The sequence below is a fragment of the Oryctolagus cuniculus genome, chromosome 12 (genome assembly GCF_964237555.1).
Source record: "Oryctolagus cuniculus chromosome 12, mOryCun1.1, whole genome shotgun sequence".
Classification (NCBI taxonomy): Eukaryota; Metazoa; Chordata; class Mammalia; order Lagomorpha; family Leporidae; genus Oryctolagus; species Oryctolagus cuniculus.
The window spans coordinates 108,205,022-108,224,547 of record NC_091443.1 but is presented as its reverse complement, the minus strand read 5'-3'; the positions used below and the strand labels follow the sequence as shown (position 1 = coordinate 108,224,547).

The window sequence follows — 19,526 nt, the reverse complement described above, 5'->3', positions numbered from 1 at the left end:
TTTTGAATCCCTGAGTCCAGGTGAACTGTTCCTTCCGGCTGCTGGTGGGGTCTGCCATTCGAAGGAGAATAGGGGCTGGCTTCCAGGAGCCAGGCGAATGCGAAAAAAGGCACCGTTTGGATCCAGATAGGTAACCACGGGGCCTCGGTGGGTCTGAGGCCCAAGAAGCTCTGAGTGTTGGGGACCGCCGGGTGAATGGTTGCTGGCTTGCAGGTCCTGGACAGGGCTGTAGTGCCCGCTGCCTGGCTTCCTTACAGCTGGCAGAGGGGTGTCTCGTGAATTCTGGAACTTTCTAAGCAGTCCCAACTCTAGCAGCCTCGGGTGGTGCTCCTGAATGCCCATCTTGGCTTCCCAGGTCAAGGGATATGGTGGGGCCCTCACAGGGCAGGTGGTCGGCAGCCAGTCTGCATGGGTTTCTTCCAGCCCAGACCCCTGGGAAGCAGGAGTTCTGTGTCTCCCGGGCAGGGTCCCTGTGTGTGACGGACTGGGGGTGGGATCTCCACTCCTGTTCACAGGGAATCGTGACACACAAGATCAGCAGGGCATCTTCTGTCCTTAACAGACAAAGTGACTTGGGCCCCTAGGTTGGATGGCAGGTCCTGTTCCCGAAGAGGGACCAGGCGCTCAGGCACGTGTCTCACTGCTGTCCCCCCACTAGCAGGTCTGGGGGCACAGAAGGGGCGCTCTGAGGAAGCCCTGGTGGCCTCTATAATTGTGGCCCTTTCTCCAGACAGGGGACCAATGCTGTGTCTGCCACAAAGCCCATTGTTAGGCCTCCCACTTGTTTTGACCATGGGCTGGTGGAGCTGGGTCTGTCTCCGTGTGAGTTGACCCCAGCAAACCTGATGGGGTTGGCAGTGCAGAGCTCTGCCTGGCGTGGAGCATGGTTCTGGGTTGTCTCCTGGTTTCGGGTCGTCTTTCCTCTGGGTTCGTTGGGACATTTGTTTTCCCAATGTCCAACCTCCTTGCAGTAAGGACGGAGCAGGCACCAATCCAGAGATCGCTTCACCCGCCTGGCCACTCTCCTCGTGTAAAAGACGGAACCCGGGGTTGGGGTCTAATCAGACTGCGTAGCCGCAGGGCTGGGGAGCCACCACGCTCACACCACGCACACAGTCTGTTTCGTTACAGACACCGGACGGGTGCCTCCCTGTGAGGACCCAGCAGAAGCAAGTGCAAGGATTGCTGGGAGGCGAGCTGCACCAAGGCGGGTCTGATAACTGGGCGCCCGGGGTGCATGCATCTCGGATGGTCGGCCGTGGGGAGTCAGCCCCGGGGGGGTGGATCCAGAGAAGGAGTCGGAGGCACTTTCCGGTCATCCACGGGCTGTCCCCTTGCTGTCGCCGGGCCCCAGCGGGGTCCCACAGGTCAGCTGTGCCCGTTAGAGCACTGTGGAATCTCCCAGCATTTGATAACCGGCACAGTGGGTGTTTCCCAGCCAGTGCAGCAACAATGTTACAGAAAGCGGATAGAGAAATTCCCTTAGTGCAGACGGGCGCCAGAGGCCGGGCGGGGGATCAGCAGAGGCAGCTTATTAAGGTCGACAGAGGAATTGCTTCCCAGGACCGGGCATTCCATCCAGGGTTCTTAGAATATCTATAGGTTCGTGGCATCGTGCATTCACAGGTACGGCCATGGTGGGCTCAGGGCAGCCTGCGGGACTCAGGACCACCCATGAGGAACTTGAGACCACACCGATGGGGACAGAGAACCAAGATCGGGACCCCTGCCCACATGTCAGCTCCTGAGATTTGAATGACTGGCCAGACGTGCCAGCAGCTATGGGAGCTGGACCCCTGGTAACAGGGATGAGGACGTATGCCCTCCTCGGGGGTCTTGTCTCTCCCTTGCCTCTTGCCATGGCCTAACTTCCTCTTTATTGGGGCTCTCGGCGTGCCGGGGGAGTGTCCCTGAGCTGGTGGAGCTGTCGTTGAGCCATCTGGGGGTCCTTGGTGGGTACTCCCAGGGGCCACCCCAAAGGCCAGCGGCCCCAGTGCACAGGTGCACTCTGCCGTCGCTTTCCGGTGGCAGCGCTGGCTCACAAGGGTGCTCTGATGGCTGCCTCTCTGGAAAGCACCCTGAGTTGCCTGGGGCTGGGGTCCCCACCTGAAGCCTCCCCCTCCACCAGCCCCAAGGGCCCCAGCCTGATCTGCCACCTTCTGTGGGCAGAGCTGGGCAGGAGCATGTGGGCCTGATGTGCCTCCCACCTAGTCCTCCAGCCAGCCCTGTGCTGCCAGCGTGGGAGCCTGGGGTCTGCCAGGTCACAGGACAGGGACCTAGGACTCTGGCCCTCAGTTCCTACGCACCTGTGTGCTCCCCAGCTTCCAAGACGGTACTGCTGCCTCCCCCTTCCTCCGTTCCCGGTCCTTGTGGATTTAGGGGGCTTCACGGGGCATGGGGTGAACCCCAGGCCGGGGTTGATCTGGGCGTCCTCAGGTGGGTCCTTCTCCTCCCTTGGTGTGGGGGTGCGTTATAGGTTCCTCGTTCACTCTCAGGAGCGAGGGCCTGTGGCGCCCCTGTGCTGGGCATGTGGGGGAGGCTCCGGAAAGCGGTACGCTCTTCAACTGGAGCTGAAGCAAGGTCCGATTGCTGCCCAAATGCTGTGGCAGCCCCCCTCCCACTGCGACGGGCCAGGGGCTGCTGCTGCAACCCTCCACCCCCACTGGCTCCAAAGCCGGCCTCGCCAGCCTTGTCACGTGGTGGCTGGCCCCTCAGCTCCGCCTCTGACAATTGCCTCTTCCTGTTCTTTGCCTGGGAAGTGGGTGGCTTGTCTTTGCCTTGTTGACTGGCGGAGTTCTCCCTGGAGACTGGAAACAAGTCTTTTTTTTTTTTTTTTTTTTTTTTTGTCATCTGTGTGTGCCGCTGGGGTGCCTCTCTGGTCTGTCTGTGTCTTGCCTGTTCTCGTTCTGACGCCTTTTGTCGCACGGGTGACTTAAATGGTAACAAAGTCGGATTCCTCACCTGTGTGGCTGAGGCTTTTTATAGCTCGTCAGGGGCGAGCGTTTTTTGAGGCTCTTGATGTTCATGGCTAAGTGTCACTGAGATGAGGCGTCCTGATCCGCTGCGGGGTGCATGGTGGGCGTGCGTGCAGGGCAGGGGCTTGGCCAGGGATAAGCAGTGGTTCTGGACACCCCTCCCGGAGGGCCTTGTCTTTGCTGTCCTTTGTGGCTGTGGGGCGGCCCAGGTGACTCCAGCAGCGGGGGCTGGGCTGGGAGTCGAGCCGCTCCCTGGGAGGGTGGTGTATCAGCTTCCAGGGCAAGGCGAGGAGAAGCAAGGTGGAGCCGTGCTTGTGCCATTGCGGCTGGCCGTGGCACCGTGGTCCTGGTTAAGGGACGGGGCGGGGCCTTGGGGGTCGTGGAGCCCTGGGATCTGCCCGTGACCCACTCTGTGCTCTTGGGGGGGGGGGCCTCTCTGAGCTGCCCTGCTCCTGGGGTCGGGCAGTGGGGCCGAGGCGGGGCAGCACGCCTGAAGCTGACCAGGTGCTGTCGGCGGCAGGTCTGTTCCCTGGGGGGAACTCAGGTGCAGGGCACAGGCCTGGGCTGCACAGGGGGAGATGCAGGGTCGGCCGGTTGGGACGGGCGTGGCCTGGGCTGGTGGGATGGTGTCCTTGCTGTCCTTGTCGCAGGTCCTGGTGGAGGAGCCGATCCCAGTGCAGTGAACGTGGGGAGGATGAGGGCCAGGGCCGGCCCCAGCCCGCTCTGCTGACCCTGCCTCCCGTCTCCCTCCTCCCGGGCCCTCTCGGGGCCTGAGGGTTAATCCTGACGCAGCTGAGCGAGTATGGCGTATGCAAATCCATACAGTTTCATAAACTGCTTAATTAGGCGAATGTTAATGAGACGTTAATTACTGTTGTGCCCGCGGCTCCCACGGAAGCCGGATTGTGTTTCTCCGCAAACATCCCGTCTTAATTATAACTTGGGCTCGGCAGGGCAAGTGTGGGGCAGGCTCCTCCTCTCTGGGTGGTTCTCCGCGGCCTCTCCAGTCCTCCCGGGATTCCTGAAGCTGTGGAGCACCTACTGTGCGCCAGGCACGTGGTGGAACAGCTGGGCCCTCCCTGGAGCTCCCAGTGTGGGGTGGCAGATCAGGGAAGGCTTCCTGGAAGAGGGAACCTGTGGGCTGTCAGCAGCGGTCCCCAGGTAGATAAGAGACTGGATGTTTGGGTGGGGGTGGGGGGGTCCGGCTTGGACAGAGGCCTGGTGGCTGGCGCTGGTCCACCGTCCCTCTCTGGTCTTGCTTTCCCCTGCGTCCTGTCCAGGTCTCTTGGCCTTGAGGCGCAGGAGTCTGGAAGCTCCTCAGAGCACTGACTCTGCCCTGGGCTGCTGGGGGGCCTTAGTGTGGACGCTGGTGGCAGGGACTGGAGCAGACCTGTGGGAAATGGAGGCCTGGCCCAGGGAAGGAAGTGGTCAGGATGGGCTTCCTGGAGGAGGCTTGCTCAAAGCCTGCTCCTGTGGAGCTCTGAAATCCCATATCTTGTCCCTGCCCTTGGGTGTTTGACCAGAGGGTGCGTTGCTGGGTGCCGTGGCCAGACCACCAAGGCCAAGGCCCTGAGGGATGCCACTGCCCACCCTCCACCCCCGCCCACTCCTCCTTCACTGCCGGGCTGCCTGGAGCTTCCTCAGCCTCTCCTGTCCTCCTCCGCCCACCCCAGGGAGCATTCCGGGCGGGGTCATCAGGCTCCACGAGGCTGGAGAGGTCAGAGCCTGGCCTGGACTCACACAGCAGGGGGTAGGGGCGCAGCACAGCCGAGACCTGGCTGTCCGGGGGCCATGGGCTTTTCCTTAGGGGCCCGAGGACAGTGGACGCAGACCCTCCCCTTCCCCTGAACATGGCCGCAAGCCAGGCCTCACTACCATCCCTCATGTTTGCGTTACAGGTGGGAAAACCCAGGCTCAGAGGCCGTGTGTGGGGGTGGAGTCGAGAAGGGCTGGGCTCCTCTGCCACCCCTGCCCTGGGGTGGGGGATGGGGGACTTGGGTAAGGGGCTTCAGGCTCCTGAAGCCAGGGACTGCCTGACCCCACCCCTCGACACCCCCTCAGGCCCCCCTTCCTTTGAGCATGGATGGCAGAGGGGACGCCCTGAAGCTGACCGGAGCAGTGGCCGGCATGGTGGCTCTGGGACATCCTGGCCTCCCCAGCAGAGTCCTGGCCTGAGAAGGCTTCCGGGCCGTTACCAGTGTCTTCCCCACGACGCTTATTCTGCCTCACTCCTATCCCGGCCCCATGCCTCTGACCGTGCTGAGCCTGGGGAGTGGGCTCCGTGGCCTTGACCGCCCACCCTCCCTTACCCCGTCCTGTGCAGTATGTGGGGCGCAGTTCCAGTTTTTAACAGAGTGGTGTGAATTAAAGAATGGGGACTTGCTAAGGACCACAGGGAAACCCTTGCCCGCCTTTCCATGGTGCTTCTGGTTGTGTTCCCACGGTGGGCCTGGCAGTGAGTCCTGTCCCTGCCCCTCCTCCCACCCGTGTCTTTCCCCCAGGATGTGCCTCCTCCTTCTTCATCCTGTGACCCCGGTGCCCCTGCCCCAGCAGGACACAGGGGCTCAGGACAGATTTGGAAGTGGACGTGGGCCCTCAGTGCGCCTCTGGCCCCGGGGGTCTCCAGCTCCAGTGCCCCAGGGCCAGGCAGGGGGTGATAGGAGGGAGCCAGGGCACAGCTGCTTGTCCCCTGTGGAAACGCAGGCCCCGTGTGGCAAGGCCAGACGTTTTGTCCCAAGAGGAACCAGAAATACAGATTTCTGTGTCGTTTGTGCAAGTTGGCAGCTGATTCGAAGGTGAAAACCACCAAAGGCCTGCCAAGCTGTGCTGTGGCTCAGCTGACAGCCCTGCGTCCGTGCAGGGCATGGAGCCCCGGGCTGGGCCGGCCCCAGGGTTGCTGGCTGGGGGCTGGGACCTGTCCCTCCAGAGGCCCTCTGCTCTCCCTGCCTCCTGCACGCTCCTCGCACTCTGCCTGGGCTGCCGAGTGCGCCCCTCCCAGGCCTGGCAGGATTCCGTCCCCCCCCCCCCATACAAGGAGGAGGAGGAGGAGAAGGAAGAGGAGGCGGTGGCTGTCAGGTGTGCAGTGAGCGACAACCAGGAACAGGCGTGAGTCACCATCGTGCTCCCTTCTGAGGACGACAGAGGAGCTGCCTCTCACTGGTTTCCGGGGAGGGGGACTGGGACAGGCACCTGCTGGGCCTGGGGTGGGCTCTGCTTTTTTTTTTTTTTTTTAAAGATTTATTTATTTATTTGAAAGGCAGAGTTACAGAGGAGCAGAGGCAGAGAGAGAGAGAGAGAGAGAGAGAGAGAGAGAGAGAGGTCTTCCATCTGCTGATTTATTCCCTAAATGGCCACAATGGCCGGAGCTGAGTCAATCCGAAGGCAGGAGCCAGGAGCTTCTTCCAGGTCTCCCACACGGGTGCAGGGGTCCAAGGACTTGGGCCGTCTTCTGCTGCTTTCCCAGGCCACAGCAGAGAGCTGGATCGTAAGAGGAGCAGCCGGGACTTGAATCAATGCCCATATGGGATGCCGGCACTGCAGGTGGTGGCCTTACCCACTCTGCCACAGCACCAACCCCTCTGCTGTTTTTTAAAGAACACAGGAACTGTACCGCCACCACCAGGACAGGGATTGGAGCGACAGTGACTGGCGCCCCTTCCTCCCCGCCCCCCCCCCCGCTCCAGTCTGCATGGCTCGGGATTGGGGGCCTCCCATCCTGGAGTGAGCTACAGACCCTGCTGCTGTCTCTGCGCCTCTGAGATGGGACCTCGGGGTGGGGGGGACCCTGGCTGCCTTCCTCATTATGGGACCTCCCAGGGGTGTTAGCGTCTCTGTTTTCTCAGATGGTGAAACTGGGGCTCTGGGCACAGCTTCCCCAGGGCCCCCTGCAGCAGGCGAACCTGGAGGCCTGGCCGGGCCCCTGTCCCCCTCCCAGCTGCCCCCAGCCTTTGTCAGGGCAGGGTCCCCCTGGTTGGTACCTCTTCTCTGGGCTGCTCTTGGACTCTGGGGTGCTGGAGCGGCTTCTAAGCTGAGGTCAGAGGCCAGAGAAGGGCTACGAGCCATGTGAGAGGTGGTGTGAGTGTGTGCGTCCCTCACTAAGGCCCTGAGCCGCCTGGCACCTGCTGCTTGTGCACCTGCCCTGCTGGTGCTTTCCTGGGCTTGGAGGAGGCCTTGACTTTGCTCCTTACTTGTGGAGGGCGGGGATATTTGGGGTCAGCCTGGAGCGTCAAGAAATCTCAGGGAGGGGGCCTTGTGGGCTCCCTGTGGGGGAGTGGAGTGGGCCCTTCCCTGGAGACCTCAGACGGGCCCAGCTGCAGAGGGGGTGCACTGGGGAGACGGGGGTCAGATGTACCCTACCCCCCAGTCACTTCCCGCCTCTGCTCTGAGCCCCTCCCTGAGTCCTGTCCACCAAGTGCAGTGCCGGGGGCTTTTCATGAACCGTGACCCCGTCCGATCCTCCTGGGACCCCCATGGAGTTGGTGTTGTCACCTCATTTTCAGACGGGGATACTGAGGCCCAGAGAGGGCGAGCAGCTTTCCAGGGTCCCCGAGTCAGTGGGGAGGCGGGGACTTGCGTCCCTGTGTGCAAGGGTGCAGTCCAGGCTTGGATCTCAGAGAACAGCAGGCTCAGCTGCCCCCTGGACCCAAACTCAAGCCTCACCTCCTCCATGCAGCACACCCTGACTGCCCCTGCCTGCTCCCAGCTCCCCGTCCTCCTCTCAGAGTCAGCCTCTGGGTGGGGGGAGACACCCAGGAGAGGACATGGAAGCTAGGGAGACCCGGGTAGGTCCAGGGCGCACAGCCAGAGGTGAAGCAGGGTCTGAGCCCCTGGCCGGCGCTCTTTCTTCTGTACCCCACGTGGCGGGAGGGAGGGTAGGAGAGTTGGGCAGGGGTCTCAGCCTCTCCCCCTCCCCAGCCACTCAGCCCTGTGCACCTCCCCACCTTCTCCCTCCTGCACTTCCCACCATTAAAGAAACAAAGCAAAACCCTGGCAGCAAGGGGCGGGGCAAGCCGTTGACTTAAATGTTTAAATTAGCCTCCCCCTGCTGGAAGCTGGGTGTCGGGATAAATCCGTCCCGACCGCGTCGTAGATCTTTTCCGGAGTGGGAAGTGGGTGCATAAATGAATGTTCTTCATATATTATTATGGCCTGACACCGCCAAGGCAGGGAGCGGCGGCTGCCGTGATGAACGAGGAGGAGGAGGCGGGGCTCCGTGCCAGGGGCTGGGGCCTGGGCCAGGTGGAGCTGAGCCGAGCTCTGGGGCTGCCCTGTCTCGCCTTCATGCTGTATCTGCCTCTTGGGGCTCCCTCTGCCCTCTCCTCTGTGTCTCTGTGGGGACAGGCCTCCCTGCCTGCACAGTGCTGGGTCAGTCTCCCCACTGACCAACGAGGGAACAGGCACCAGGCTGAGGTCCTGCTCTGGCCGACTGGCCCCCCTGGACCTGTGGAGCTTCGTCTCTGGGGTCAAACCCGAACCCACTGTTGTTTGGGAGGCTCGGATCCTGTCTGAGGCTTGCACGTGTCCTGCCGGCTGCTCTCAAAGATCCTGCTCAGGCACAGAGACTTGCGCACAAACCAAGACGGCACCTGGGTCACAGGGGGCCTCCTGGAGGAGGTGGCCCTGAATCAGAGACTCTGGTGGGGAGGGAGAAGGCGGGCAGCAGGCCCCTGAGTGTCTCTGCTTGCCGGGGGCCAGGGGCTTCTTCTGGGGGCTCGCCTGTCATTTCCTTCTGTACTGCAGGTACAGAGGGGGAGGCCTGCCTGGGACAGAACGTGTCTTCCCCGGGGCCCGTCACACACGTGAGCAGTGTTGAGCAACGGAGACAGGGGCTGTGCACACGCGTGGAGGCTCCTTCCACATGCGCTCCTTACGTGGCTCCCGTGTGGTTGTCTTTCCAGTCAGCTTGACCATGTGTGAAAGGCACCGTTCATGGCCACACGCTGAAGTCCGGAGGGAGGGCGACGGTCACGTGTTCACGCCAGCACTGCCAGGGCTGCTGACCTGGGCTGCCAGCCCCCCGGCGTGGCCGTCCCCGTTGGTGTGTGCGTTTGCTGTCCTGGGAGCAGAGTGCGTGCCCGTGTGCCTGTCCCTGGGTGTGGGTGTGTGTGCGGGCTGCATGTGGACACGCGTCCAGAGAGGCGGCCGCAGGATGCTGGCGTGGAGCAGATGTTCAGTGTCTCCTGAAGACCTGGGTGGAGCTCTGTGACCTGGTCCCCTTACCAGGGCCCTGCTGGCTGAGGGAGCCCCACTTCCCGGTGCTGGGCCCTGGGCAGGCGAGAGTGCTCCCACCATTCTTCCTGCCACCCCCTCCCACACTGGAGACCCCAGGGCTCCACTTGACAGGTGAAGCAGCTGAGTTTCTCGGGAGCTGGTGTTTCCCAATGTCTGCAGCGGCCGTGGACGGTGCCAAGCCAGGCCGGCCTCCACCCCTGTGGCTGTCCTGTGTGCTGGAGACAGGGTCCCCAGGCTCCTCCTCCTCACGGCCCCTCCCCCAGGACACCCAACTCAGGCCAGTGCTGGGATACCGCTCCCACACACACACACACACACCACTGACAGCTGGGTGGGGCATCCGCTGGTCCCAAGGGGTTAATGAACGGTGGCAGAGCACATGGCCCCCTTGCGTGCAAATCACAGGGACAGTGGTTCCCATCCTGCCGGAGTTTCTGCCAGGACATCATTCACTAGCGAATGGTCGAACCGGGCTGGACACGGGCACAGGGTCCTGCCAGGACCTGCTGCTCTGCAGCCCTCCCCCCACTTCCTCCCGGCTCCGCCTGCTGCCGGCTTCTCCCCAGCGAGGTCTGCTTTGTCTCATCTCCCAGAGACAGGCCCTCAGCGCAGCTCAGGAAGGCCGGCATGCTCTGGAGATGACGAGAAGCCAAGAACCGAGTCTCACTTTGAGCCCGTGAGGGGTGCCCTGTGTCCCTCCCCGGACCGGCGAGTGTGAGGCTGGCTGTGCACTGCTCGCGTCAGGATTGTGAATGTGTGTGCCTCTGGCCCCCTCCTCCATCAGACCGTGTTCTCAGTGTGGCTCTGGCTCCCCCGTGGCTGCGTCTGCACCTCCTCCGCCAGACTGAACAGCAGCCCCATGCCAACAGTCCCTGGCTGTGCCAGACCCCGCCATCCAAGTCAGCCATCCCTCCCAGCTACATCCCGCTGCTTCCCTCCCGCCGCCCCCGGGCAGAGCCACCCTTGATTCAGCACCACGGACAGCTCCCGGCTCTGCCTGCACACGGGTCCTGTTTCCAGAGGGGCCCCTGAGGCCCAGAGACACCAGGGACTTCTCCAGGGGCCCCTGAGGCCCAGAGACACCAGGGACTTCTCCAGGGGCCCCTGAGGCCCAGAGACACCAGGGACTTCTCCAGGGGCCCCTGAGGCCCAGAGACACCAGGGACTTCTCCAGGGGCACGTGGAAGCCCAGATGTAGAGCGGAACTGCACCCTGCCCTCTGAACGCCCCTTTCTAGCCCGAGGGGGCTGCAGGGGGAATTCCTAGTGTGCAGCAGCACTTAGCAAGCGCCTACTGTGTGCCTGTCCCTAGACCTAGCTCAGATGGAGGGGAGTTGGAGGCGGCAGGCCCTTGTTCTCTGGAGCACGAGAGACCCACAGCACAACAGCCGCGGCACCTGCAGGTCCCTGTGAAGGTGGCACCCGGCCTGGGAAGGCAAAAGGGAGGGGAAGCAGTAAACTCACCAAGAAGGAAGCTGGAACGAGGCTGGCCCTTGGGAGCGGGGGAAGGCGAGAGGCCCATCTGGTCTGCAAAGGTGGCAGTGTCCCTGCAACCACGGCGTGGTTGTGGTGGGATTGCCCTTTAGTGCCACTGCCCGGCCTGGCACCCAAGTTCCACTGCCCACCTCTCCCTTCCTCCCTCACCTGGGGTTGGCTGAGGTCTGGATGTGACAATGGGCTGTGGTCACAGTCTGTGCCTGGCTGCCAGCCTGCGATTGTCCCTGTGCAGCATGGGCTCCTCTCTCTTCCTTAGCATCCTCAGGAAGTTGGGCCCAAGCCTCTTGGCCCATGGGAGGCCAGGCCAGAGCAGGCCCCTTGCTGCCATCGATCCGTGCTGATTTGCAGCCACCGGAGCAGCCGTGCTGGCTTTGCCGGCCACCCGGGGCTGTGTGTGGCCTTGGCTAATGAATTGCTGCCCTCGGCAAGGAGGAGGGGCAGCCTCGGCTAGTGAGCCCGGCTGCCTGCTGTAGGACAAGCCGCAGACTGTTGGGCTGCCCGTGCCGGCTGAGTTGTAGGGCTTGATAGGGCACTGGGAAGGTGGACAGTCCAACTTGGGGGGATGACAGTGAGAGCAGAGGGGCTGGGGAAGGTGGGGCGGTGCTGTCTTCCTGGCTCAGGGAGGCAGAGATCGGGGTTCTGTCGCCAGCCCTGCTACTTTCAGGACACAGCTGGCCTCTACAGGCTGCAGGTGGCCCCCACCGAGTGTGGTGTGGTTGTGGCCGCTGCATGAGAGGGTGGTGGTGAGAGGACTGGGCAGGGTGCCTGGCGCATGCTGGAGGCTTCACGTTCGCCGCCCGGAATCCCACCCTTAGCTCGGCCCTGTCTTGGCCTTGTGCCCCTTGGGCACGTGTGCCCTGCCTGCTGCTGTCTGACCACTTAGAGGGGTGGGCTTTGTTTCCCCATCTCCCCAGGACTTGGGGCGGGCGCTGGCCTGATTCAAGGCTGACGCATTAGAAGGGCCCTGGTTCTGCCAGGCATAAGGTCGGGTCAGGTGATCAGAGGGTCAGAGGGGAGGGGGGCCTGGAGCATGACCTGGCTGGAGGTCCTCATTTCCTGCTTGACCCATGGACTTCTCTGAGCTTCCGTCGGGGGGCTCCCCTCACTGTTACAGGTCTCACAGGCTCCCTCGGAGGTCCTCTGGATTTCACGTCCCCTTGTGTCTGGGGCTCCCCTGGCTCCCCTGGCCTCTGCAGGTGATCATGGTCCCAGCAGTGAGAGCAGTTCGCCTTACTGTGCAACTAAGGGAGACAGGCTTAGATTCCTCCCACTTTACAGACAGGCAAACCGAGGCCCGACAGGGAGAAGCAGCCTCCGGAGGGCTTAGTGTGGTGAAGGCAGAGCTCACCCCTGGGCGCGTGCCTGGCACAGGGCAGTTTTGGCTGACAAAGTGGTGCATTCATTCACTCAGCACCACGTCCTGGAAACATGGAGACATGGGACGTGCTCGAGCCCTCACGGAGCTGTATCCCTGCGACCCCTCCATGTCCCCATCCTGCCCGCCCCCTGCACCCCAGCTCAGGGCTACACTAGGCTGAAGCTGGGGGCCAAGAGCTCCATCCGGATCTCGCACACGTACAGCAGAACCCAAGCCTTGGGCCATCTTCTGCGGCTTCCCCAGGTGCATTAGCAGGGAGCTGGATGGGAAGTGGAGCAGCCGGGACTTGAATCGCATCTCAGGCAGCAGCTTAGCGCGTTAAGCTGGGTCTTGCTGGTTGAGATCTTTCTAATTTACCAAGCCCTGGCACAGGGTGGATGCCCGGCGAACACTTGTTTAACAGGAATGAATGCTGTCGTCTGGATGAAATTACACCATGTATGTTAAGTACTTGGCACTCAACCAAATGCTTATTGAGTGATAAAACATCTTTGGGTGGAAGAAAGGGTTAGGGTTGGGTGTCAGGGCTGGGCTGCGCCCGTGGGAGCAGCAGCAGCAGTTGTCTGTGGCTCCATTCTGGCAGCACTGGGTAGAGGGACCAGAAGCAGGGCCAGGGAGGGGGGGGAGAGAGAGGGGCAGGGATGCAACTCCAGGCAGGATGCGGCAGCTGGGGGAGGCGTCTCAAAGCAGCCCTGACACCCACTCCGCGCGGAGCCGGGGACGGGAGCTCGTGCGTGTGTGCACGCGTGTAGGCGGGTGTGTGTGTGTGTGTGTAAAACAAATAACTGGAAAATGAATTTAATTATAAGGCACTTTTAATAGCTATTTATATTTAATCCTGCTAATTCCGTGTCTCATGTAGCCAAACTGTAATTCTATTCTTTGTACTCATTTGCTAGTGAGAGTGGGAGAGAGAGGGGAGAGGCAGGCGGCCTCATGGGAAGGCAGCTGGCGTCCCCCTGCCCTGGGGTTCGGCCCCTAGCCAGCTGCTGGCCCTGAGGGCAGTGAGGAAGGGGCTGCTGGTGAGGCTGTCCCAAGGGCGCCTGGGACCCTGGGCCCGGGTCTGTCTCCGGGGCACTTCATCTGTTTGTGTGCGTCAGTGCCTGGAGAGGGGGAAGGGGACTCCAGGCAGGCAGATCCAAGTCCAAGTTCAGTGGTGAGCCTGGACCTTGGACTCGCTTTCCCTGTCTGTAAAGTGGGTGCGATAGAACCCTCCCCAGGCCTCACACGGTGCTTGTTTCTGCACCAACCTCCACGCTGGCCACCTGTCTGGGCTTCATTGCACTGGGCGCCCCCAGCCAGCCCTCTGATTGGTGGAGAGGTGATTAACTAACCTGACAGCCAGGAAGTGGCCATGGGTCTGCCCCCTTTTTTTGAGGCCCCCTTGGTGAGGGCTGGAGGTGAGGGGTGAGTGGTGGGAGGACCCCAGAGGTGCTGGCCTGCAGCAGCCGGCAGGTCCTTGAAGCAGGCATAGGGATGAGAGGGTCAGGGGGCCACGCTGCTCGGCAGGGACCACAGGCCTGGCCCATGCTGTGCCCCGCATGCTAGTCTGGAGCAGCAGGTGGGGTTGCCCTCTGCCACAGGCCCTGCTCTGCCACGGTGACCGGAGTCTGGCGGCCCTGGCTGAGTCTCCCTGTGTTCTCCGGTCTGGGCCCGGAGGCCAGGCTGTGGGGGCCTCCAGGAAGAGCCCCAGCTGGGCAAAGGCAGGGAACGGGTTGTGTGTGTGTGTGTGTGTGGATGTGGGGGTGCTGGGTGCTGCCCAGGGCCGGCGCTGGGCTTGCTTTGTGGCTGTTCTGCCTGTGGCCAGGCTGAAGGCAGGGGCCTCAGAGTAGCCCTGGGACAGGCAGGCGACGGTGGGCCCAGATCTCTCCCTAGGGGCCATGGGAGAAACTGGGCAGGGGCGGGCACCCGGCCCTGGAGCAGGGCTCTGGGAGGATAGGGCACCCATGCTCCTCTGCTGCCTCTGTGCTGGACCCCTCCCTGCTGGTCCCATGGCCCCCGTGGCCTCCCACTGGGCCGGCTCTGCAGGAAGTGGAGTGGCTCCTGGAGCCTGGACCAGGAGCCCCGCCGGCTGCAGGCTGGGCTTCCTCCGGGTGGCCTGCACAACCTAGCTGCTCCTCTCCCCATTTTACAGGTGGGGAAGCTGAGGCCCAGAAAGGTTCAGGGACAAGCCTGAGGGTTAGGGTCACCTTTGCTCGCTGGTTAAGTTCTGGCGGCCGAGGGTTCTATCCTGCCCTAGGAAGCCCGCATCTGGAAGGAGAGAGCTTGGCTCTGGGCTCAGCCACCCCTGGGGTCAAATCCTGGCGCTGCCGCTCCGTGTGGGTCACGTGGCCTTGACTGGCCTCTTGCTGCCGCTGTGTTGGTATCAGCCGCCTCTCCCTGCTGCCGCGTGGAGGTGAGGCATGACCGAGGGACGCATCTCTCCGTGATGGCTTTGTTTTAGTGAGAGACTTTAATGTCTCAGAACCCCGCTGGGTCATGTTTCCCTTTCATTTCTGGCACGGCGACAGCGTGTGGAGGAGCTGGGGTTGGTGGGGGTCCTGCCTGGCCCCTCGTCGCTCCTGGGCCTGTGTGGCCCCGTTTGCTGGCCCCTGCCTCCACCCCAACAAGGCTTACACGGTGGCCGCCTTCATGGGTGGCTCAGCATCCCGGTCACGTGATCGGGGGTTTGCACCCAGCATGTGGCTCATCAGCTTCCCAGATGCCGGCTGGGAAAAGCGGGTGTTGGGACACAGGTGGGGCCAGTGTGACCTCTGCCCCCTTGGGCAGCGAGGGTGTGCGGGGAAGTGACAGCTTTGGGGGGCCCTGGAGGTCCGTTGTTCTTATCTCCCGAGCACCTGCCTGCACCTGCGCTCCGGGTGGTGTCTCGTCCTCAGCCCCACAGCGGTGCTCCCAAGCCTGCTGTCCTCTGTGGCTTGGCCATGTGGTCAGGGTACCAGGGAAGAGAGGTGGCCCCATGCTAGGCTGGGCAGGGTCAGAGGCACGGAGGGTTCTCGGTCGGTGCGTGGGAGGGGGTAGCCTCAGCGGACAGAACAAAAGGCAGGGAGGGTTTGGGGTGGTCCTGGGGCCAGTGACCTGGGATCTAGCCCAGCTTCTATGTTGACGGTACGTCCCTGCTGTCTCTGTGCCTCAGTTTCCCTGTCTGTACCATGGAGGTTTGGGGCTGACCCAGCTCCTCTACGGAGCCCTCCAGCATCCTCTGGCCCGATTCTAAGGAGGCTCAGGGGAGGGGCTGAGCCCGGGGTGGGGGCGGGGCGGTCCCGGTGGCCCTCGGAGGTGGAGGGGGACGGGGCAGGTTCGTGAGCTGTGTGTGCTGTGGCTGGCTGGCTCGTTAAGCATCTCCAAGATGGATACACCCCCCAGTTCACCCGGCTCCTGAGCCTCGGGATTTATTTCTCGCTGAAGGTGCCATCCATCATGCTGCGTTGCTGCCAGCGGGCGCCGCGGGCTCCTGCCCGAGCCTCGTTATCCTGCAATCCCTGCTCCCCGCCTCTGACTGCCCTGCAGGCCTGCACTAGGCCCCCAGCCAGACCACAGCTCCAGAGTGTTCTCAGGGATGCTGGGGCAATCGGGGCTGGCTTCCCAGGGGAGGTGGCAGTACTGGCTTTGGATCTCAAAGGAGAGCCGGGCAGGAACCGGACAAGTTGCACCAGGAGTAGGCACTTTGCATGTTGGGGTTGTAGGGACCAGGTGCCCACTGGAGGCACCTTTCACTTCCGCCTGGGCTACTACTTCCTGGCAGAGCCCAGACAGTGTTTGTTGAACGACTGATCCGGTCCCTAGTCCTAGTCTCAGGTTCTTTCAGGCTCGGGTGCTCTGCACGCTTGCAGGGTCTGGAGCCACCAGGCACCCCTAGACCTGCCTCCATTCCCACCGCTCCCCCACATCCACCCCTGCTGGCGGCTGCGGCCTTTGGCAGATTCGGCTTCCTCCAGCTCAGGGGCCTCAGACAAGCCCTGCGGCCTTTTTGAGCCTCGGTTTCCCCTTTGGTGAAGCAGCGGTGGTCCATCCTGGCTCCGGGGGTCGTGAGGCACAGCTGAGCGATTGTGTTGGAGGTGCTGGGCCCAGGGCAGTGCTGCCAGCAGGGTCGCCATGTATGTGGGTCTGCCGTCGACCCCTTCCCCCAACACACACCCACCCCCTGGACCGCGGGCCCACAAGTGCCTCTGTAGGGAGCAGACCCAACAGGGTCTCTGGTCAGCCGGGGGCAGAGACGGATGGGGGGGGGCACAGGGAAGGGTGACCAGGCTCTCTGCTGGGGATGGCTTCTTCCGCGTGGGGCCGCGGCTAAGGGGGGAAGCCCTGGAGCGGGCCATGCTGCACCTGTCTGCCCTGTGCACGTGACTTTGGGCAAGGCAGGAAACCACTCTGTGTCTCCGTTCCCTCACAGCGCTGTGGTGCTGGACGCAGGGTTTACACATGAACTTGGGATATGCTGTCTGCCTGGTGACTGCGCTGTGGCTGTGAGAGGCTGAGGGTCTTGCCTGGAGACACACAGCAGCTTGGGCTGAGGTCCGGGGTGTAGCGGGTGCTGCTTTAATTCCAAAGCGAATGCTCCCTTTCTTCTTCTCCAGGGGGACCCGGTTTCTGCCAGGCACCTCATGTCCAGCCAGTGTGGAGGGGACTTCCCCTGGCCCAGGCTCCACCCACGGTGAGGACAGGACCTTGCCAGCCCCACTCCCCTCTGTATCTGCCGAGCACCTGCCGAGGGCCTGGTGCGGAGCAGGTGCTCAAGGAATCCCTGCTGGCTGGCTGGATCGGCGAGGGTGGGAGGCTGCCCAGGTGTTCCCAGTGCTGGCTGCGTGGGCCCCTCAGACCCCCGGCCTCCGTGTGTGCTGGGAGGATGCCGCCCTGTCCCACTCTGGCCCTGGCGATGCCCGCCCAGCTGCCTGCCCCGGGTTCCTCTCCGCAGTGGGCGGTTGGGGACGTTTTGTTCCACTCTGTCGCTCACCCCGGTTCCAGCACAGTTTCAGCCTCCTGGCTGCCGCCCTCCGTCCCCCACGTGCTCATTAAGATGAGAGTAACTCCCCAGCCTCGGGCCTCCACGCGCTGCTCTGCTTCTGTGTGGAGCAGTGACTCCACCGTCCACGGCTCTGCCGGCGACAGGGAAGCACAGACGGGGGTAGCTCCTGCCGCAGAAGAGCTGGGGAGGGGGCAGGGTGCAGGCCACGTGCCCTCCCGGGTCCCTGCCCCTCCCGGCTCTCGCTTCTGCCAGGATGGGGGATGGGGCTCGTGTTCCTCCTTTTTTTTTTTTTTTTTTTTTTTGACAGGCAGAGTGGACAGTGAGAGAGAGAGACAGAGAGAAAGGTCTTCCTTTGCTGTTGGTTCACCCTCCAATGGCCGCCGCAGCCGGTGCACCGCGCTGGCAGGAGCCAGGTACTTATCCTGGTCTCCCATGGGGTGCAGGGCCCAAGTACTCCACTGCACTCCCTGGCCACAGCAGAGAGCTGGCCTGGAAGAGGGGCAACCGGGACAGAATCGGGTGCCCTGACCGGGACTAGAACCCTGTGTGCCAGCACTGCAGGCAGAGGATTAGCCTAGTGAGCCGCGGCGCCGGGTGTTCCTCTTTTAAGGAGCTCCTGCTGGCCCTGCAGACCTTGGTCCCCCTTGGCTGGCCCCTGTGGAATGAACACTGGGAGCCTATGGGGGGGTCAGGGGAAGGTGTGCTAGAGGGGGCGGTGAATGGGGGGCAGCAGAGGGAGGGGCTTCCCACGTCTCTCCAGTAAGCTCCCTCCCTGCTCGCTCTGCCACCCCCACCCTCCCCCTGGCACCCAGGTTAGTCTCCTGCAGGAGAGGTGGGTCCAGGGTGGGCATCCTGCCCAGGCACCGTGGAGGCTGGGGACCTGTCCTCCCACTGCTCCAAGCTTTCTTACAAGCATCATGGGGGCCCTGGAATGGAGCTGAGGGTGAGGGCAGATGCCCCCAGCTGTGGGACGCCAAGCTCAGCCACGAAACTTTCCCCTTCTGGCTCTTGCCTTCTCGTTGCCGCATCGGGGCCCCTCCTTGGGTCTCTGGGTTTGCCCAGATTCAGGTTCGAATCCCGCCTACACCAGGTGCTAGCTGCATGGTGTCCTTGGCAAGTCGCCCCCACGCAGGCCCTAGTGGCTGAACAGGAGGGTGTTGATGCCCACCTCCGATAACCCAGGTACCCAGGGCGCTCTGCGCCGGGGCCACTGCACGGGGCCCAGATGGGAGAATGTGGGCAGAGGGATGGGGACAGGCGGGGCAGCTCTGGCCAGAGGTACAGCCAGCCGGGGCCTCTCGTTTGGCTACACACACACTGCAGGCATGGGGTCTCTGCCTCGTGGGTCAGCATCACCTCCCCTGGCCGCCTCCTCTCTCACTAGTAGCACTGAGGATTCCATTTCTCAGCTTGGGCCCACCATGGAGCCCCTGGCACGGGGAGACCCAGCCCCCCGGATGGCCCAAACCCTCTCCGCCCCTCCCCCTCCCAGGCTGTCTCCCCTCCACTGAACCCCGACTTCCTGTGTGCCCATCTCCATGATCCAGGCCAGGCTGCCCTAGGAGCTCCCCACCCCGCGCCGGCTGCACCTGAGCCCTGCAGAGCCCGCGGCCCCCCAGGGCTACATGGGAAACTGAGGCCGGAAGCTGCTTGCCTGGGAACCACGAGGTCAGGCCAGTAGTGGGCCTCGGCAGAGCGGCTGGCCGCCCGCATCTGGCGGGGAGCGGCCCTTCCAAGGCTGTGTTTGTGGCTGAAGTTCCCAGAGAGCAGTGGGGGGCTGCCAGAGGTGGGCCCTTAGCCCCTCTGTGACCTGGCCTCTGAGGCCCCCAGGCAGAGCCCGGGTCGCGTTCTGGGGCTCCCCGCCGCCTCTCAGGACGATGCAGTGTCGGGCTGGGGCGGGGTGGGGGTCAGATCCCTAACTGCGCAGACCCGGGGGCTGCCCTGTGGTCCCAGGAGCTCAGCGCGGCAGAGACGGAAGCCTCGAGGGAGGCCCCCGGCGGGCTTTGCCCAGGGCGTCCCCACTGGTGCCCCCTGTAGCCCAGTGAGCATCCCCCTGGAAAGCTCCCCCCGCGGCGCCGGCCTCCCTGCCTGGGTTTGGGCTCCTCTTGCAGGCTTTGGCTCCCTCCCTCGGCCTGTTGTGTGGGAGCCGCCAGGCTGGCCCTGGTGTACGAGTGGACGGTGACTGTGAGGGCAGGAGGGGGCGCTGCCCCCCTTGGACAGCCCATGCCTGCCACTGTCCCTGGCCCCTCAGCCTTGTGGAAGCAGCCGCCTTCTCTCGTTTGTTTTCTTAAACATTTATTTATTTATTTGAAAGACAGAGCAGAGACCGAGAGACAGAGAGATCGTCCATCTGCTGGTTCATCCCTAAAAGGCCACAATGGCCGGGACTCCATGTGGGTGCAGGGGCCCAAGCGCTTGGGCCATCTTCCGCTGCTTTCCCAGGCACATTAGCAGGGAGTTGGATGGGAAGTGGAGCAGCCAGG

General features: G+C 63.1%; 1 protein-coding gene across 2 annotated transcripts in view; it reads left to right on the top strand.

Moving 5' to 3' along the window:
- LINGO1 (leucine rich repeat and Ig domain containing 1) overlaps positions 1–19,526 on the top strand; it is a 161,887-nt gene that overhangs the window by 43,921 nt on the left and 98,440 nt on the right. The window lies entirely within an intron of this gene.